At 34.5% G+C, this 22,411-nt stretch overlaps 1 protein-coding gene across 3 annotated transcripts in view; it reads left to right on the forward strand.

The window, feature by feature from the left end:
• Positions 1-2,086: 2,086 nt before the first annotated feature.
• The window catches only part of vwc2 (von Willebrand factor C domain containing 2), an 82,484-nt gene continuing 62,159 nt past the window's right edge, over positions 2,087-22,411 (forward strand). For 2 of the 3 annotated variants that reach the window (XM_088601464.1, XM_088601461.1), the window contains exon 1: positions 2,087-2,169. The gene's annotated coding sequence lies outside the window, so the exon portion shown is untranslated. Of the gene's footprint in view, positions 2,170-16,676; positions 16,791-22,411 lie in introns of all 3 variants that reach the window. The other variant, XM_088601463.1, reaches the window with a different exon arrangement.

Raw genomic sequence — 22,411 nt, forward strand, 5'->3', positions numbered from 1 at the left:
CCATTGTGAGTTTTTCATGTGTTCAGATCCCTAGAGCCAAGACTTGGCATCAAATTAAGCATTTGTGGAACTGATGAGGACAATCAATCAACATGACTTTAGCCTTGTCTGAGTTCAAATATAATTCATGTTGCATCCAATCTGTAACATCCTCTAAGCAGTGTGATAAAGCAAATAGTGTTTTTATGTCAGATTATGTGCAAGCATAAATGTGGAGATCATCAGATATAAAAATGAAATATATGGCCAACATCATGCATATAAAGAATATAAGGCAACGGAAACATGTAGATTCTGAAAACAAGTGGAACGAGGAAAATCCTTGAGGGACAACAAATGTAACCAACTTTATAAAGCAGAAACACTATGCAATTGAAACGAATTGCTTTTATCAGTTAGATAAGATTTAATTCATAACAAAGCAGCTGCAGTAATCTATCCAGCAAGATGATTTGATTATTTAAAAAGAACAGATGCCCACGGGTTTGCCTTTAATTTTAAATATTTGCCTTATTCCCTCTATTTTGCAACTGAAAGTTCTTTTTTTACCAGAACAAAAAGAAGACAGATTGTAAAAGGTAAAGCATTTTCAATCTGTAGCATTTTATTCAATTTAGTATGTCTTAACCCCCACCCTAACACTTTTTTCTGCATTTTGTGATACCAAATTAAATTCCAAATTTAACCCAGCAGAGCAGCTCTACACATATCCTGCAGTCTCATTTTGCAGAGTGATGCTGTTTTAACTTGATTAAGGTAATTAAAATCTCAACCAGCGGATGCTATTGCATGCTTTCTTTCTGAAGCTACTGTAAGGTAGAGTGTTATTAATTGTTCTCCTCTGCTATGCAGGGTTCCTGCTCAATAGGGTGACTGCTGCCAGCAGAGTAAAATCAACCCCTCAGAGCTCAGGTGCCCCAGTGGCTCCTTAGTCAAAACAGGTGTGGTCTGTGTCACTCAAAACACAATTTCTTGTTTTGAGATTTGCGATTGTGGGAGTGTTGAATGTAAGGTGTTCTATAATCTTTGTGATTACTGACTGATTCAGATTTAACACTAAATGGTACAGTTTTTATTTTATCCCAAGATCCCAATGTCCTAAACCTAACAATGTGACTTGTGCTAACAAGTCACATTATATTATATAATATTTTGTAAATACCCTACATGTTTGTTTATCATTCTTGACACATTTAGTCTGTTAATGTGATAATCATCCTAACCTTTTCAAACTACTACAGAAAATGTAAACTCCTGCTAATCTGTCATAAATGCTTGATGGATTCTTAAGGTAGTGACATAAATGCCTTCTGTTTTAAAAAGAGACAATAATAAAAGATGTTGTTGTTATTGTGCACATCTACAGCACAAACCTAAAACATTTTAAAACACTCTTCACATTTTTTTAAACATGAGATACACATGAGGATATTAATTATGCACCACAGATATTGATTCATTTTTCAAGTGGCTGAAAGAAGTAAAAACAAAAACACACCAACGACAGCGTTTCAAAAATAAAGGCCTCAACATAATGATTTTATTTTCATTGTTTACTGTACAATATATATGTTACATTTCTGAATTTTATTTACGAAAACACAACACATGCCAATCATATTTTTTACTTAATTTGCTATCTACACAAGACCATGTGACTGATCATACAGTAATATGCTTGTATAACAACAATACATCAATTTTATTTGTAATATAAGCACATTTTGCTAACAAATCTTCTTTATTGGGGGGGGGGGGGGGGGGGGGAGTTTAACAGTGCCTAATAAAGATTGTCGAGTGTCTTGCATACATGCTATTCTGACTGACAAGACCTGCTCGGGTGTAATGATTTCATGAATCGGATAAGTGTGCCTCCTTTAAAGGAACAGGGAACATTGCTCCTCCTCCTCCGCGGCAGTTCCTTAAACAGAACGGAGCTTGCTGCATTCACAGAATTCTCTCTGCAAGAGGTAGAAGTGCTGTCTTTGGCATCCGCAAGCCCTGGAATCGGTCAGATGAACAGGAGAATATTATAAACCTAAAAGGAATCCGACTCATGTGTCTATAAAATATTTGGAGTTTTCCCTGAAAGTGGACAGTTTCGGGGTTTTAATTTGCCTTTCAAAAGTACTGCCGGAATTGGACTGTGAACCAAAGAGCATCCTACAGGTAAACTTTTTTTTTATATAATAATTTATGTCTTGATTCATAAAGAGCATTCCAAACACAGCTTAAAATTGACATCCATTCTTCTAATTGTTGTGTGGTTTTGTGCGTGTTTGCATTTGCTACCAAGAATAAAAAATGTCACTGTCACGGCAGTAAAATACAGTATCGTTACCTAAGAAGGTCGTAATCTTGAAATACCTTACATTTTTCGCTGTTCAGCTGGTACACCGATGTTTAACTTCTAACTTGAAATTGTAAGGCACGCAAGCATTTCTGTAGCTTTAATCAGATTCTGGAGAGTGTCAAGTTGATTGAAATGATGTGAGAAATGGCAACTGTCGACGTGCCAACAGTATGTGAAAAACAGTTCTCCTTGATTGAGAGACCAACTCCGGAATTTAAAAACAAAAAGTTACTTTCACCAGCCCGAGCCTGTAAAATGTCTTTCTGGTTAATGTACAGCAGGAAAAAAAACTCATATAATCTTATATAAAACATTTTTTTTTGTAAATGATCAACTTCTGAGCCTTTTTTTAGAGCATAACATTTAATGGTAAAATGCCTTTACTCATTCCTTAGAGAGCAAATTCCACAGATCTGCAAACGATTGTTCTGTATTAAGTTATCTGACGTCTGAAGTGCGCGGTACTGTTGGCGACTGCTGATGAAGGTGTAATAGCTGGCTACACCTTTTTACGGTCTGCAGGTGGTTTCAGCACCTGAAGCGCTTGCTTTTCATATCAACGTGTCACTGGATCAGAATATTATGTCATCCGAAATAAAAGAAAAGTTATTTAATATATGAAGTTTTAATCTATCTTAAAAAATAGAATTTTCTAACTAGTAAAAAGCGAAACCTAGAGTAAGATCGCTATGGAATATTCTCTATACAGCTAGAAAGACGCATTTTCCCTTTAGTTTTGTTTTATTATACGGGACTTAACTGACCCTCCATAAACAGAAGACATAAATGTTTAGCATAAAAAGTATACCTTTGTAATAATAAGCAAAACAATTATGCAAAAAATAAATAAATAAAGATGGATACAGAGATATGTACTGTAGATATGATAGAATTCCGTGGCTTGACAGAGGTTGGTCTTTTGATGCATTAATAGCAATACGTACAGTATACTACTTGTTACCGTATACTGTAGTTACTTTTTGAAGTAGAGCCAAACTATTGTAATTACAGTATTAGAAACCCATTATGACTCTATAAGTGAAATGAAAATGTAATTGTTTCACTAGAATTTGTTCAGACTAGTTTAAACAGGTATAAAATCAAATTCTTAATGAGTTTTTGCTCGATTTGTATTTTTCAGAAAAAATGTTCTTTGTTACATTAATCAGAAAATTAAAAAAAATATGTAATAGTTTTAGTTTCAGTTGTTGCATACAAGAGTAGCCGATAAAACTGGTAACAGTGCTGTAATAGTATAAATACTTTATAATTCAAAAGATCTGAAAATAATTAACTCCTCTTTCTAATCTACTAAATACGAATGATGTCAAATATAAATTTTGATGGGCTCAGTACTGACAAACGTAAAAAATTGACAGTACTCATGGACAAAAATGGCATTAACTGAAAAAAGTCAGTCTTTTGCCTGTCCGGACAAAATAATAAACAATCTGTGGACAATACAGGTAGCTTTAATTAAAACTATTTCTATTACAAAAACAAAGATATACTAAAGAATTGGTTCTTGTGATATTTAAGTACAACTATATCAAGTTTGTTGTTTTAGGTCAAGTCTTACAATCAGAAGATGCTCTTCTGCAGTACCCATCCAAACTGGATAATTTAAATATTCATCAAATTTTACTCTGATTTAGCATGTTTTATGAATAATGTTGTGCATAGGTTCTGCATCAAATTATTTTTTGATTTTTCATTTTTAAAATAATTTGTTTTAGAATATTTTTTTGGCTTTGGCATATCCTATTTTAGTTTGATTTATTTTCTAAATTGCGTTACATAGACTGAACTACAGTACTTGAAAGTCAGCACATTTACTGTACAGTATCTGAAAGTAGCACAGTACTGGCAGAATGCTTCCCTCTCTTCTTTGTACTACTGACTTCACTTTCGTCTGAGTGTATTCCAGCAGATACAGGGAAACCTTTTTCAAAACAACACCCAAATGATTGATGTCTGTTTTGCCTTTCCACCCATACAACACACGAATGCATTCAACCAGAAGGTAAACAAAAATAAAATGCAAAATTATCTGCTTATTGATTTTTAAGGCTTTGCTGTATTTTGGATATCCTGCATGCAGTCCTGTTTTGTTAAAGATCTGACCTAAAATACCAAAATAAAAAAGCGCTTTTAAAGCGCTTTGAGTGGAGTGTCCAGAAAAGCGCTATATAAGTGTAAGGAATTATTATTATTATTATTATTATTATTATTATTATTATTATTATTATTATTATTAAAATAAAACAGAACTAACCAAGCTGCACATTCCTCCAACCAACAAAATACTGTGTGGTACTGTTTACAGCGTCTTTACCTTTCTAACGCAGCACTTATAAAGAACATTTTAAAGATCTTATTAAAAAGAATTTCCATTCAATTTTCTTAATGCTAGTAAGATTGTCATTATGTCAGGCAATATCAATTTATCCATCTGAATGCAGGCAGTTCTGTTTGTGAAGCTGGATTATCTGCCCAACAATCTTGTTTACAGTTGAATGAATAACTTGGTGCCTTTTTACTGCCTACTTTCTTACAGTAGCTCTGACTTCTGCTTTAACCTAAAGCACATTCTGCAGTCAGTACAGTTCACTTATAACCCTAAATATATTTTCCTCAATTCAGCAACACTGTCACAGCATAAGAGAAACAGACACTTGGCTACTGCACATTGCACCATGCATGTCAGCTTTTATTTAGAATTAAGAACCAGTTTAAAGGTATGCAAAGGAAGGAATTATTTATAGTTTACACTATTATGGTTTTACAGTTAGACTTTAAGTGCATAAATACTGAAATGTCCATTAGAAAGCAAAACCAATTTTTTTGCAGTACTGCACCTTAAACTGTAGATAAATGTGTTGTGGAAATTGTAAAAGGCAATATGTGTGTGTTCCAAAGAACATAATATAATACACATTGGCTTCCTGTGACTTTCACCCCTTGAACACAATTCAAACCTCTTTGTTCCAAGATTTTCTCCTGCTGAAGACTGACATTTCCTATTTAAATTAGAAGGATATAACTACAATTATTGTTAAATATTATCATAATCTTGTCATTAATTGTATTGTGAATGTATTCATTTATAACTGTAATACTTACAGTTATAGTAAATTGTTGTAGTAGTAATAATAACTGAATATCTCAAATCAAGACTGTTTGTATGGACCAACATTTAAGGGATGTGGGAGTGCACACCTCTATCCACAACAAATTAAATTCTGATACAAAATGGATAAATTTTATTATTAAATAGTGTAGCTACAGTACTCTGATTCTGCTAAAGAGGACTGGACTTTACTGGTTTTTAATGTCATGATTTTATTAAGTACTTTGTAGGTGCATTAGAGTATGATATACTCTTTATAAGTATGAACTCTGCCTGAGTTTAAGGTTTAATGGCTTAACCAAAATATACAGTACCTACATACAGTATTCTCTATATGTGAGTGAAGTGAACCTGATCCTTTCCATCCTTACTTATTTTTAATCTACCCTTAATTTTCCTTCTTCATTTTTACATTAAAACCTGATTATTACATTTCAAAAGTCAAATATTGCTAATTTACAGCTTAATGTTCCATTTGTATTTATGAAATGTTACCAACATACTTAACCTGCATCATGGTTGATTAAGTTTATTTCGAAGATTAAACTATGGAAATATCTCATTTGTCATTCATCTAAAACTAATAAAAATTAAAATTGCATATTAAATGTGATCTTCTCGGTAAAAAACTGAATAATTTTGGAAGGTGGAAGGGTATTTTTATGGATCAATAGGTACAGTACCAAAATAAAGTGGACTCTCTTTTTGAAAAAAGTCATTATACTTGCAAACAAATATGCACTATATTACAATATTCACAGAAATTCTAATTTGTTTTTATTTGATTATTATATTAAACCTATTATTTGCTGTGAAAGCACTTGGTTGGAAAATAGTGTTATTTTCACATTGGTTTTCATCACTTGGTAAGTGCAACATTTATTAGACTGAGCTATAAATCTAGAGATGGACACTCTTAAAGCCTTATGCAATTTCACATCACAGCATGTCTTAATTTCATGATTTCTTAAATCATTTACAAAGGGATGAAAAATAAATTATTTTAAAAACTTTTTTTCTCTTTTCCTTTTTACAATAAACCAAATCATTTGACATGAACAAGCACCCAATGTGTATACATTTTTCTTCCTTCATCATATGACATATCAGGTGTTTAATAATTGTGCTTTTTTTTCATAAAATCCAATAATTAACAATTATACTCAGTGTCCATTTTTAAAATGAATCTAAAGAATAAAATCTATAATTGTTGGCAAGATTTTGCATCTTAACTAGACTTTTCAAAATGTGATTGACATTTTGGAATGAATGATAATCTGAATTAGTGGCTTACCCCTGCTGCTAAACAATGTGTGTTTTTAAATAAAAATGATTGAATTTTGTATATTTATGTTTTATGTTTGAAGGTAATCATTTGGTTATTTTTGATTACAGATAATAAAGAAGATCATAATGAAATTCCCCTTTTAGCTGGACATTATTAATGACTTCATTCAATCACTACTATTTGTGGACAGGCTGACAATTACTCCTACAGTGCAACAACACAGCTCACTTTACCATTGTGATCTTTGTAGACCTTGTTATTGTTTTGAATGTTGTTAGTAAGGTAAATATAGATTATTTTAGTTTTAACATACTTTTTTCATGTTTTTCTTTTCATATGAGAATATGAAAAATGTGAGAAAATCAAATATTTTGGACAAATTAGAATAGTATTAATATTCATCTTCAATTAGGGGTTGCACAGTGGCACAGTAGTTAGCATTGCAGCCTCGCAGTGCTGGGTCCTTAGGTTCAATTTCAGACCTGGATGTCTGTCTGGAGTTTGTGTGTTCTCCTTGTGTTTGTATGGGTTTTCACCAAGAGCTCCTGCTTTCTCCCACAGTCCAAAGATACAGATGCAGCCATTCAAAGTGCGCGGTACAGACACCGCAGTACAGATACCGCAGGTAAGATGACACGCGATACCGCGGTGCGTGATTGGTTGACCGACAGGGGCCGTCGTGGTCCGTTGGTCTGTCGTAGAAAGACTTTCTGTAAACGTCTTTACTGTGCCCGTTGTAGATATTGAATTTTACCACTGAAGGGAAATCTTAGTAGCTGAGCATAAAAAGAATAGGAGCATACTGTAACGCGTGTGAAGGCCATAAACTATATTAATTTTGGAACGTAAACATACAGTATATGGCTGGTCTTGGTACTTTAAAGAAAAAAATACACACCAGTATTCCATTTCTCCCTAAACATTGTAAGCTTCGAAGTCTTTAACTAACGTGATACCGGAGTCAACAAGCATACTTTTAGAATTTGATTAAAAGGGAATATAATATGGAATCGCGTATCTAAAGAATTTAATAACGGTATGATTATATCCGTGTACTGCGGCAGGACTGTGTAAGGCTGTTTCGCCTACCTGATCATGCGAGCTGTCTTGTAGCCTACTGGTCTAGGTGCGTGACTACCAACTGGCAGGTTGTGTGTTCGAATCCAGCTGGTGTTGGACTTTTCATTTTTATTTATTTATTTTTTAATCGCGTAACATAAACATATTACCGTATGCAAACTGTACTGTATACAGTATGTATATGTATATTTGATGTCTTAACTGTGCCCGTTTAATTGAATTGAAAAAAAAAAATTTAACACGAACATTAAGCTGTTTACATCTTCCGCCTGAGAACAGTCACCCGTTGCTACCCAACGCAGAATGGTGATTGGCTGACACTATCTAACACCCCTCTGATTGGAGAAAAAAGACGTGCTGGCGTGCTATACACACTACCAGGAAGAGGATTTCTTTCTATTCAAAATGTGTATTTTAAAAGTTTAAGAAGTAAAAACCTTACAGCGTACACAGATTTCTAAACTGATCAGGATCGTTATCTTTGTCTTATGCATAATAATGTTCACCGCTCTGTCCAGCAAATTAATAATAAACTTTATTTTATATAGCGTTTTAAACGAATAAGTAATTAGATTGCTCATACACCTAATCACTTGCTTTTTCTTTTTATTTAGGCTCAGATTTCAACTATAGATCGTATTATTAATAACCATAATAACAACCAACCAACAAAAACAACCATATAAACATAATGGTGGTGCTGGACCTTCCAGTTTTATTTATTTATTTTTTAATCGCATAACATAAACATATTACCGTATGCAAACTGTACTGTATACAATATGTATATGTATATTTAATGTCTTAACTGTGCCCGTTTAAGTATTGAATATTCATATCTAATTTTACCACTGAAGGGAAATCTTAACATAAACATACAGTATATGGCTGGTCTCGGTACTTTAAAGAAAAAAATACACACCGGTATTCCATTTCTCCCTAAACATTGTAAGCTTCGAAGTCTTTAACTAACGTGATACCGGAGTCAACAAGCATACTTTTAGAATTTGATTAAAAGGGAATATAATATGGAATCGCGTATCTCAAGAAATTAATAACGATATAATTATATTCATGTTGCAAAAGAACTGCAACGGACATAAAAACTCCCTTGCATGGTTTCATTACGACCAGAATCGGTCTTGAGATATTTTTAACTTGATTTACAGTATTTGAGAGGTATGTCTTAACACCGATACTACAGTGCTTAAGTACTGCTCACGTATATGTTTCTAGGTTTATATTATGCATTTCATATGGTCAAATTACTTTTGAGCAATAAGAAGCGAGAAACGGTATGCGTTTTACTTTCGTTTTGTGCTGGGACCCGTGGATTGATTAGAGATATCAAGTACATACAAGTCATTTTTTAAATGTTGTAGTTCGTCTTGAAAAAATGTTACGAGTACATCATCTATCAACAATTACACAGGTTCTGTTTCCATATTGCGGATTTTGGTTACGTAATATTATTTTCTAGATTTCACGTTGTGAATATGATGGGATGTCTGATGGGATGTTTCTAAAAATCCATCCTCTGTAAAACGTCTTCTCTAGTTGTCCTGCATATGTATTCGCTAATGAAGCTGTGTGTTCTGAGCCTAGATCTCTACATTTCTGTATGAACCAGCTTAGAGGGCTAAAGACAGCTTGTGTTTAAATTGAGTGTAAGGCAATTTATGCTTCTAAAGTCATGGTCAGCATTTATCTTTGTACTGTGCTGTAAACTTGTTCTGTGCCAAGTCACATTATTTTATAGCGTTTTTAAAGCGTTATCAAATACGGTGTTACTGTAGTTTACTGAGTCCCATGTCACATGGGGTGTGATTGAAACCTGTAAAACCGGTTTAATTCGTCACAGCCAGCACTCTTCAGGTGTGAGGGTCTTCTGCTCAGAATGAAACGCTAAAATGTTTGTGTATATTCTAATGGTAGTGGGGGCGGGGTGTGTGGGAACAGGTTTGGTTGAAACATTTTCTCTGAAAGCATTTTCTTCTTGTAACCGATCTTGTTACAGCATGTTACAGTTTACTATTATTAACCATATTAATTTTAAGTGCTTAATGTAAAATCTTGTAAAAATATATTTTCATTGTTCAAATATACATTAAGTCTGACTATCATATAATAAGTAATAAATACAAAACTAAAGAAAAAATAGGGTTAAATATAATTCAAAATATTTTGCTAACAATGTTAACTGTTTATGAATAATAAAATGTATTAACTAAGGAGTAGGATGGCACAGTTGTTAGTATGTTTTTTGTTTTTTTTTAACCCAATCTCCGGGAAACCATTAGTACGATGGTGAATCGGAGATTCTCAACCCTTGCTGCGTACGACTGGAAAATAATTCGTGATCGGATCAACGAAATGCTTCGTAGGAGGAGGCGGTCTTTTCCTCTTGTCTAACAGTCTGTCCACAAACAAAACATTCCTGTTAGACAAGAGGAATTGAAAAAAAAACAATGTTGTCAATGAAAACTGGTGTGTGTCTCTCCCTGCTGGATGTCCCTCTCACAAACTGCTGAATGAATAAAATAATTTTATTGAAAACGAGTTTGCGATTGTCTGGTCTTTAAATTCTGGAGATACGCGATTCCATATTATATTCCCTTTTAATCAAATTCTAAAAGTATGCTTGTTGACTCCGGTATCGCATTAGTTAAAGACTTCGATGCTTAAAATGTTTAGGGAGAAATGGAATACTGGTGTGTATGTTTTCTTTAAAGTACCGAGACCAGCCATATACTGTATGTTTAAGTTCCAAAATTAATATCGTTTATGGGCTTCACACGCGTTGCAGTATGCTCAGGCACTAAGTAAAAGGAGATGCTTCGTATTGCTTGACTAATTTTAAAAACTAAGTTATAAATATAAAAATTGCAGGCGCTGCTCTGGTGCGTCGGCTCCTACACAGTGCCTGTCTGCCGTAAGCGTTACTATATACATACAGTACCCAACACTGCTTGTACCCATCTGTCATGCAAATAAAACACCTTGAATTGAATTGAATTGAGGGGAGAAGGGGGGGATACTAAAGCCAATACTGGCTCAATGGGCTTTGACGTGCTAATGCGTTGGTTTAACGGTCCGGGTGTGGCAGGCTTCCAATGTCAACTCGACTCGATTAGAAGACAATGAACGTATTTTAGCCCTAAATGAATTAATAGCAAACATGGTTAACATAAAATACATTTTTCCAAGAAAGTTTATAATAATACGATCTATAGTTGAAATCTGAGCCTACTTTAAAAATAAAGGAAAAGCATTTTCAGAGAGCAATCACGCTGTGTTTATGTAGAAAAGGTGATTAGGTTTATGAGCAATCTAATAACCTATTCGCTTAAAACGCTATATAAAATAAAGTTTATTTAGAGATGAATGATCAGTGTCGCAGTTTAAATAATGTGAGTCAGGAAACTAACACAGCGCCACCGGATTTAATAACGCAATAAAAACGCTATAAAATAATGTGACACAGTACAGCACAGTACAACAATACTGACCATGACTTTAGAAGCATAAATTACCTTACACTCAATTTAAACACAAGCTGTCTTTCTGTATGAACCTCTAAGCTGGTTCATACAGAAAATGTAGAAATGCATTAGCCTGATCATGATTAAAAAACACATAATTAAACACGCGTTTGCGATTTAAATCAGAACACGATTTAAATCAATATAAATGTTTATATTGTAACGCATACTCTCCAGCCTCCATTTCTCTATAAAAATTTACTGTTGCACACACACACACAATAGAAGCAGGAACCGCTGTCAGAAGGGAAGATATATTCAAAATATCGCAAATCTCGATCATGTTGCGATATTTTGAAATATAAAAGTCAATTGATTGTCCATAATATCGCTTACCTATTTTTTCGAAGAAATGTTTGTTCAAATAAAAGTCCAGCACCAGCTGGATTCAAACACACAACCTGCCAGTTGGTAGTCACGCACCTAGACCAGTAGGCTACAAGACAGCTCGCATGATCAGGTAGGCGAAACAGCCTTACACAGTCCTGCCGCAGTACACGGATATAATCATACCGTTATTAAATTCTTGAGATACGCGATTCCATATTATATTCCCTTTTAATCAAATTCTAAAAGTATGCTTGTTGACTCCGGTATCACATTAGTTAAAGCTACCCTCAGGCCCCTCAGCTTCGAAGCTTACAATGTTTAGGGAGAAATGGAATACACCGGTGTGTATTTTTCCTTGTGATATTTTAAGCTCTAGTTGAATGATAGGTGTCGCATTTTAAATCATTTTCGTAGCTAGAAATTATGAACCGCCCTGTTAAAAGCAAGGAAGTTTTTATGCCCCGTTGAAGTAAAACAAAATGCCTGACAAAGTATGGCTTGGACAGATTCCAAGTGCTTGTACAAATGTGCTAAAGAAATTATACTTTGAGTATACAGCTTGTCCAAAGTCATCCATTATTAATACTATTAGTAATATCTTCAGTAAAGGCTTTGATGCATAAATATTTCTGATAAAGGTAGGTTGTGTACTTCTGTCCAACTGAGCAATCTTGCTTTCATAATATATACCAACATTTTAATGACTGATGATTAACATGCTGTAATACACAGTTCAAAATTAAAGGCTCAAATGCTGTACATGAGAGGTTAAGCTCCCCCTGGCGGTTTTACAAGGCGACGCCGGATAGTTAGTCACGTGACACACGTGACACGCGTGATACCGCGTGATACTGTGACACGCCCACCGGGGTATGCCGCGAAATACCTCACCCATTTTGAATGGCTGCATCTGTATATGGGTAGGAAACTGGCTTCTGGGAAAACTTGCCCTGGTGTCAGTGTGTGCCTGATGTATCCTGCCTTCCACTCATTGCTTGCTAGGATAGGCTCGGATTCCCCGTGAACATGTACTGTATTTGATAAAGCAGTTAGAAAATGGAGGGATAGGTTCATCTTCAATTATCAAATAGTCCATTTTTATTTCACCATGTTAAGCCAAGTTAGGACATTTGAAGTATTTATTAGGGTTACTAATAAAACAATTAATGAGATGTTTTCACAATGCAAGATAAATCCATTTACATTTCTTCATAATGAAAAAGTGCTTCAGAGTACTATCACAGAGCAGTGAAAAGAGATGTGATTAGGCTCCCAAATCTGTACTGTAAATCTGTAGCTTTCTGCACATCATGCAATACATATAGTAACTGCTAGCATTTTAATTATCATGAAGAAATGTTCAATTTATTCATCCTGGGTTCATGCTTGGTACAGGTTTCTCCTGTTTGTCTTAGTGTGACATATTGCATTATATAATTGCAAAGCTTACTTGTGCTACATACTGTAAGTCTTTACCAATATTCTTTAACATGTTCTTTAATATTCTTAAATGTAGTCTCAGCAAGGAATGCTCATAATGTTCTGCTCGCATTACTAAGCATAACAGTGTTACAAAAACCCTACAGATACAAAAACAGTATTTTAAAAAACATATTTGTATTTTGTCAGTGTTTAAATTAAAACAGTGTTTGATACATTTTTATATAAATCTGGATGATCATCATAGCCAAATGAGCTATGTTTAACTACTGTATGTTTAACACTAAATGTTAAAGAATATTTAATGTGTCTTATTCAAATATTATTTGAAAAGTTCATGAAAAGTTCATAGAGATGTTGAAGTACTTCATGTAAAAAAGCATGTTGACTCTAAGATTGAACAGCAACAAAAAATTAAATTCACTAGCAGTGTCAGTTGGACTTTATACCTGAGTTCAAGTAATATCCTTGCTTGTATAGAAAACTTAAAGCCCTACAGAGCACTGTATTGTTCATATACTGTACATCTTTCATCACATACAGTTCTGCTATTGTTTTGACACTATGTTTACTGTACACTTCCTTGGATTTAGTATTCTGGCTGCTCCACAGCACAGCTGGGGTCAGCCACTTCTCAATCCTGCAGTCCTTGCATAGGACTGGAATGTTGGGGTCCAAATCTTCGTATTAAACAATAATTGGTTATTTAGATTTGCACAACCTAGAAATTTCTAAATTTTTAAAATAATTTGAGTCCCAGACAATTCTAAAGTATTCTACAAATAATCTTGAAACTGTACTAAAAATATATATTCATACAGTATCACAAAAGGTCCTTCTTGGTTATTAGAGGGTTAACTAATGACAATGATTTGATTTCATTTGCACCTTTGTATTCTGCATCAGAATGTGCTGTCTTGAATGGCAGTAATTTATTATGTCTGTTACGGATGTAGTTAATATTAATACTACATCTTTCTGAAACCTAATTATTTATTTAAAAAGAAAGACATTGTTAAATACTGTAAATGTACTCATTTTCTGACTAAAATGCAAGTTGTATTTAAAGTACAGTATATTGTTTAAATTAAGGTCTGCAAAATAGATGTTTTTTTCAAGTCACTTTTACAGTACTTGCTGATAATGATGTCCTCCTGCTGTAGTCACAATGTAAATTAGATTTGCGTTTGTAGCTGCTTTTGAGGTTGAATTTAAAACCTCTAGACATAGTGATGCAATTGTATCATATGCATACATATTTAGTATCTCTCATCATATCCTCTGTACTGTACAATATATACACTGTTTTAACTGTTGTCTCAGTGAGCACAATGGAACATTTCCACTATACTGTATTTGGACAATAAAGTAGATTCTGATAACCATTGTATTTCTAAAATCAGTGGAAGACAATTGGGCAAGTGACATTAGGGCGGTGTGGTGGCTGTGTGGCTAAGGATCTGCACCTGTGACTGGAAGGTAGCTGGTTCATATCCTGGGAATCCTACTCTGTTGGGCCCCTGAGCAAGGCCCTTAACCCCAACTGCTCCAGGGGTGCCATATAAATGACCCCAAGCTTCTCTCCCTGTCTGTGTGTCTCAGGGAGAACAAGTTGGGGTATGTGAAAAAGACAAATTCTTATACAAGAAATTGTATATGGCCAATAAAGTGATCTTATTGTATCTTATTCATGCAACATCTGCTGTCTTTGTGTGAAAGCAGAGCCTCTAAAAATGCAATGCATTAGAGGGTGAAAGGAACAAGTAAGCAAACAAAGGATAGACCTGTTTACTTTGCAAATGTTTGAAAGGTTTTGAAGAGAGGCTGAGTTTTTTGGGAGAGTATAGTAGTTTTTTTTGGAAAAGTGTTTTGATTGAGTCTGTTTTGTTGCTGAACAGTTAAGGAGATTAACTGTCTCTTTTATTAAAATAATTTTTACTAAAGGAGAGAGACAGGGAAAATGCATTCAGATCCCAGAAGAAGAGTTAGATTTTTGTCTGTAGTTTCAGTTTATTAGGTTTATTTTTCTTTGAACTGGAAATAAACTATTGTTTTTTGTACCTTATGGCTGTGTGTGTGAGGTTTAGTTACACCTACCCATTTAATGATGCTGTTACAGCATCCTGCCCCTGGGCAATCCACATATGTTTGGAGAACATGACATAGGTTGTGGCCTGGGGTACAGTGGATTCTAATGGCCATTTGGAAACGGTGAGAGAGAATTTTATTGAGCAAAAAACACAACCTGAACCAGCAGACAATGAAGGAAGCCCTAATAAAAAAAACAATGACAACCGGGTGCATTGTTGGACCAGAGACCAAAAGAAAAAATTGATGGAAGAAAGCTTGGAAAAGAGGAAGGAATGCAGCCAGAAGCAGGAGAGCTGCAAGACTTAAATATGGAACTGATGATGGTGATGCCTGAGGCCAAAGAATTTTATACAAAAAAAGAAAAAAGACTGTACCTGGAGACTGTACCTGAATAAAGAGAAGATTTTGCCATCCAGTTTAGAATATGAGAAGAAAGACGTAATTGAAGTCCTTTCCTCAATGAATTGTAGAATTGGGAAAAAAGCAAAAAAAGCAAAAATCCTGAGAAACTAAGATCAAGCACAATGGTGAAAAGCTACATTACATCAAGAATGCACCAGGGTGATCAGAGAGCCAAGTACGAATTGAGAGGCTTTGCAGGCTAATGTGCTGCAGAGACAAACTGGAGAAAAAGGAGGCTGACTTGGGATAGAGATCAGCCAACTGCAGTCCAGTCAAACTAAGATCAAATGCCCACTGCAGAAGCTTCTTGAAGACGTGGAAGAGCTGAGGAAGTCCCAGAAAAACAAAAACTGCTTATGGGAAAGGTTGTAAAAGAGATTATGAGATCCCAATGAGATCCTATAAACTAGTAATTTAACTGTGGAACAATAAAGTCTCCAGAAAAAAAAAGAACTTTAACACTACCTTACAAGGAATATGTTTAAGAACCTTCAGAACATCTTTGTTTCTGCTCACCTGGTCTCTGCATAACTGGTTTACTGGGAGTAACCTCCAGCAGATCTGTCATACATTACCTACTCTGTTAATTATATACAGATATATATTTCCATTTTGCTTAACATAGCTCAGGCTTTATGGGTTTCTGTTTTTAAATAGAAAATAGGTGATCAGTTTCAGGGCAGCATCCAAACATTTCAATGAATTAAGGAATAGCTTTCAGATATCTCCGAGACATTATTAGATATGAAAAACTCTGTTCTATTGTTGCAGGATGGGTCTCTGTTAAAGCCTCATTACCTCAAATCATATTACCCAAGCCCATTCTTGTCAGACTCATTTCCTTAATAAATCCAATTTCATTGTGGTTACTCCACTTTGAATATTAGCTGTCTGATAAACAAATGAAAAACAGAATTGTTTTTACAGACTTGCAATAGTGCGATACGTGTGAATGATCACAGAATGTGTTTTTACTTGTTAATTATGAATTTGTCCATAGAATCTGTTTAACTCTTACAGGACAGGACTTTGCTCTTTTCAAAAAGAACTGAGGAAGTCCCAGAATAACAAAAGCTGCTTACAGATGTGGTTGGGAAAGTTTGTGAAAGAGACATACAGCACGATAAGTATACAGTATGTCTCTGCTTGGGGAATCCCTGTCCCATTTGGCTCGTGTCATGACTCAGGCTTCAATTTGTGATCATAGGGCTCAACATACACTCAGAGACGTGCTTTTCTAGCGAGTGAAGTGAATCTCTCAAACAGGTGAAAAGATTTCTTTAGAGAATGAATAACTGATTTATTTTAGAATGACTAAGTGCAATATAGTCAGATAACATTTTTGTAATGAAAAAAATTGAGTATTACTGCAAGTCAAACAATAATAAAAAGTATTTTTGTCTTCTTCCATATTGTAGCTTCAGGTTGATATTTTCTGAATCACATCTTTCATTTTGAATTCTGATCACATAAATTGACTTTTTCATTTTCTTGCTCTGTCAGGCCTATGGAGGGCTTTCAAAGGTGTGGGCAGTTCATTTATAATTTCATTATTAAAATATATATTTGATATAATTTGATAAATTTGTGTACTCCATAATTCAATATTTTCGTACAGGTTTGACCATACTTCCTGGAAAAAAGAAATCTCTAACAGAGTATAGTACCTATTCACCAATACTTTTCCGACAGCTAAAGCTAAACTCCGAAGATTGTTTAATTGCAAAAAACTTTAAGACAGAAAAAGTCAGCTTAAAATATGCTAAAATCAATTAGAATGCCTGGGTAATAGTCCAATATTCCTGATTAACTCAAACAAACTTATTTACAAAAGTTCTATTTAAGAAGACAGAGATATATTTATGTCACCTGAAACATTGTCAAACAGGCTTCTTGAAGTGTCTGTTTCATTCTGATAATAGCACCTGTTTCATATTCTGGATCCGTCCCCATGAAGTAGTTTCTTGTGCATTTTGTTTTCTTTATTGAATTCATAATCATTTGGTTACGGACATTTATTTATCAATATAATTTTTACCCTATAAATGGAATACAATATACTTTATATACAGTACATACAGTACATACTGTAGAGATATACATATTGTTACAAAGGGGGAGTTTTGAAAATGATTAATTTCAGGGATTGGCTAAGCTGTTTTGTCAATAAGTAAAATAAACTTTCATAAGTGATTTATACAGAATTCTGTATACCTGAGCGGGTGGTATAATTGGAGCCGTGTGAATTCTTTGGTCACGGGCACAGCTTTGGTCAAAAGAGTAATGATCCAGACACATTTAGTTAAACAAATGTTTACCACAAGGAAAAGACAAACATTACGCTACATATGACAAATCATACAACACACAAGTTACTATATTTACAATATGTACAAACAAGACTTTTTAGAAGCCTAACATTCTTATATAGTGCTTTTCTGGACACTCCACTTAAAGCACTTTACAGGCAATGGGGACCTGGATAATGCAACGGCAGCCATAGTGCGCCAGTACGCTCATAACACTGCCTTCTAAATAAATGCAATGCAACCTGCAGTTAAATCTCTCTCTCTCTCACAAAATAAATTGGAGCTCTTCTTCTCAAACCTATCTTCTTCTCCTCTTCTTAAATGCACCCGCAAGAAGGAAAGACGTGTCTAACAAAGGTATCTTTCATCCAGGAAACCCAAGTTCCCTTAAAACAAGCTCTCTCCAGCAAGGTTAAAATACTTAACTTCTATCAGGTTTTGTTTGGATGATCAAGAAGTCGGAGCAGTCTCCTGACTTCTCTCTTGCGGTCTGACCTTCTTTCTTTCCTCTGTTCTTCTTTACTTCTTGACAATATAATATACTGACAATCAATAACCCACAACTTAACATTATAAGGAACATCATACTGTAGGTACACCACGGTAAACCTTGCAGCTGTTTTTCTATCAGGGAATCCCCCAGATCTCGGCAAACATCCCCTCTGTTTTGAAGCTGTAAGTGTTTACACTGCCAGATGTTAAACACTTTATGTGAACTCTTAGAGACACTTCCTAGTCACCTATAACTGATGTGTATAATATATGATATTACAGTATACAGTATATAATATACACCTACAGTATACAATATTATACTGTATAGACTCAACAGTCTGGCCCCTTGAAGCCCAACAGTTAGTTATACTGTATGTTCTCAGTTCACAGTCAGTAAATGACTGTCCATTATCACTATTATTGTTTTTGTTTTCTTTTTCAAAAACAGTTGTCAAAATATTTGCAACACCCTTTGACATTTTGCTGTTTAAACATGTCTTTGTTAATGACAGTATGCCATTCCAGGTGTTTCCCATTGACTGCTGCAAAGTAAATTGATAACTTTGATTGACAGTCTGGATATACAATAAATTGGTCACTACACTACAGTACACTATAGAATGTTATATATTGTACCCTAATTAAGTTAATGTTTTCTGTGATCCCCAGGTCACTCCAACCAAAACACCTAAAACAAATTGATACTATTCTTGTTTCAATTCAAGAGTTATGTGACCAGGCTGCTGTTGAATGCCACTGTTCCTAATATGTCATTTAAAATTTATAATAGCCATTTCAAGTTATGGTGTTCAAGAGATAGTTTTATTTAAGCCAATTAGGAAGACATGAAGTTTTTAGTTTCTGCTTCCAAGGTCAAGACAGTTACCTTTTGAATGACCCCAGCCATTGTGAACTTCCTGGACATTTGGAGAAAAGTCATATGTATTCTGGCAAGTTTGTGATATTTCCTAAGCGTTCACAAATTTGGACTATTGCTAATGGGTTCCTAACCTACCCACATTTCTTTCTAGAAGAAATCTTCATATTCTTGATTACATCTTTCACATGTTTCAAGGCCTGAAGGAGGCTTCCTAACTTACCTGATTTTTCTGTTTTATGTACCTTAGATTCTGCTCAGACATTTACACCCATAGTAATTATTATGAGGCAGCTTCCTACATTGTGGATGATCTAATTGTTCACTTAAAAAGATCTACCTTCTCTATATACTTTTCCTCTCCCCTCTAAAAGAGACACTTTTCCAGTTGTTTTCATATGGAATAGAGAAATAGACAAGCTGGCTCTCCTGATTGAAATGCAGTCTAAGAGAATACTTTCTCTTCCTCTTAAAACCTAGCACACCAGTAAATCCATTTTAAACTTGCACATGGAATATAAGCAACATCATAGCCAGGGCTTAGTACCTGTATTTAGGCTCTGGGTTAACAGGTTGTGTGAGGTCCCATGTTATAAGACTCTTACCCTTACCCCAAAAAATCACAATAATTTCATACCGGTTTTGGGGCTAAATTAAACTTGCCTTTTTATTAGCTTACAGTATGTGGTCATATTTGAGTCATTAACCACAAAGAATATGACTAATATAAATAAGCATAGTTCTACATAACATACAGTATTGATATCTCCTATATATAGTAGCTGTTTTATAAGAGATGTTACATTTATTTTTTTCTGCTATTATTGGCTGAGCAGTCTTCAATACTGTCACTCCAGAACTGATGCTGAACTCCAAATAAAGTAAATCACAGTCAGTTGACCTTTAAGTTAGATAAGATAAGATCACTTTATTGGCCATATACAATTTCTTGTATTACTGTAGGAATTTGTCTTTTCACGTACCCCAACTTGCTCACCATGAGACACACAGACAGGGAGAGAAGCTTGGGGTCAGAGCGTAGGGTCAGCCATTTATATGGCACCCCTGGACCAGTTGGGGTTAAGGGCCTTCGTCAGGGGCCCAAGGGAGTAGGATTCCTCTGCCGCCTGCTGGATACGAACCAGCAACCTTCCAGCCACAGGTGCAGATCATTAGCCACAGGGTCACTGCACTGAATAAGTTATTTAGTCTCATTTATTAAGCATTTGTTTTAAGAAGTCAGATGGACACTAAGGTATTTGGTTGCTTTCATTTGCAGTTATAGTTCTCATTCATTTGCAGAAATAGAGCTTGATTACATTTTGCACAAGCTGTGGCAATATAGTCAGATGCTCCTTTTCATCACCAGAAACTTGTCCTGTGTTTGCATGTTCAACTACAGTAACTGTTGCGTTATTTTTCTTGTTTTCAAAGGGAAGAATTTTGCCCATTTGAACAACATCATGTTTAACAGTGTAAAAGTTTTTAAACAATTTTAAATGCATAATATTCCTTATTATTAGGGGTGGACTGTTAATTAAAGAACAAAAACAATCCCCATTACTATTGTGAAAAGAGGTAAAAGAAAATGAGTTGAAACCAAAGGAGGAATGAAAGAACATTTCATTAATGTGACATTACCTGAAAAATAAAAAAGCAGATGACAAGTGTGTTGTCAAACACAGCTCTTAAAACTGGTATTCATGAAGAACTTCTGATGTGACTCAAATGGCATTCTTTTCCTAGAAAATTCACTGAAAGGTCACTGGCTCTTTCATTTCTCATATCACAGTTGTGAAGAGCATAAGTATGTCATAGAGACCAATATACATTTTTTGTTTTGTTAAAAAATGTGACTTCAACCCTGTAACTTTTGAACCAGTAAATGCTAGTGAAATGACATACAGTTTGTCTTTAATAAATCTAGCTATAATTCATTCCTCAAAAGGAAAAAAAAGTCAAAATATGTATTTTTTCACTTCTTCCAAACTATTCTGTAATATCAATTAAACACTTCATGGTTATTTTAGTCCTGGTGTATTAGATATTAATGTGAAAGTTTATTTTGTCCCTTCTAATATTTGTTTTACTTATTTAATTGATTTTTCTGGCATTCTTTCTTCCAGATAAGAAATAATTAATTTCTGTCACACGAAAAATACCAATTTCAAAATCGTTTTGTTCTGGTTCTTGAACTGAATTCATTTCACTTGTATTTAGTCATCAGATTGACCTTCGCTTGGTTGTTATTCCTGCGTGCTGTGAATCTGTGAATAATCCATGTCAGTTTTGATCAGTGTTGAACAGAAGCAACATGCTGATCCGGTTATGAAAACCAAGCCAGGTGTTTAAAGAGTTAGTTCCTTCTTTTACTAGTGCAAAAATAGCTTTTAAGGCATAGTGAAAGCACAAAGTGGTTTAAATTGATCCTATCCTTTTCTAAATAAAAGAACTGTTCTTATTAAGGGTTTGCAAAGATGTTCCTCTTTGAAATTTACAGACTCCATGGTCTTGATAATATTTGTGAACTAAGAATTATTCACACTTTGCCTTCTTCAGGTGCATTATGGCCCTAGGTTTGGTTATGTGCTTAGAACAGTATTATCAGGTACACTGTAATTCAGGAAAATACTGACATACATGTGGTTATCTCACAATATACAATATACAGTATACAGAATGGATTTATATACTGTATATACAGCAATGGTTTAATTCACTGTTCAATTCCCAACTAGTTGATGTGCCGCATTTCCTATTCAATTCAATTCACAACAGGAAACAACAACCAGACTCACACTAGATAAATTAAAGTATTGCAGCTGCTCAGTAACAACTGTTTTAGACAGTGCATTACATATTGCTTGAATAATCTCGGAATAAATAGAAATATCAGCAATTTAACAGCACGAAAAAGATGTTCAGATAGGGAGCTCTATTAGGAAGTACCTGTAGAAATTCTGCTATAAATCTTTAAGTACATGTATTTTAGCTTAATTTCTACAGTACCTCATGCAAGCCTGTTAGACCTTCTACAGTGTTGCACATCATTGGTAAAAGGTAGTAGTAACCTG

The sequence above is a fragment of the Lepisosteus platostomus genome, chromosome 12 (genome assembly GCF_059453375.1).
Source record: "Lepisosteus platostomus isolate fLepPlt1 chromosome 12, fLepPlt1.hap1, whole genome shotgun sequence".
Classification (NCBI taxonomy): domain Eukaryota; kingdom Metazoa; phylum Chordata; class Actinopteri; order Semionotiformes; family Lepisosteidae; genus Lepisosteus; species Lepisosteus platostomus.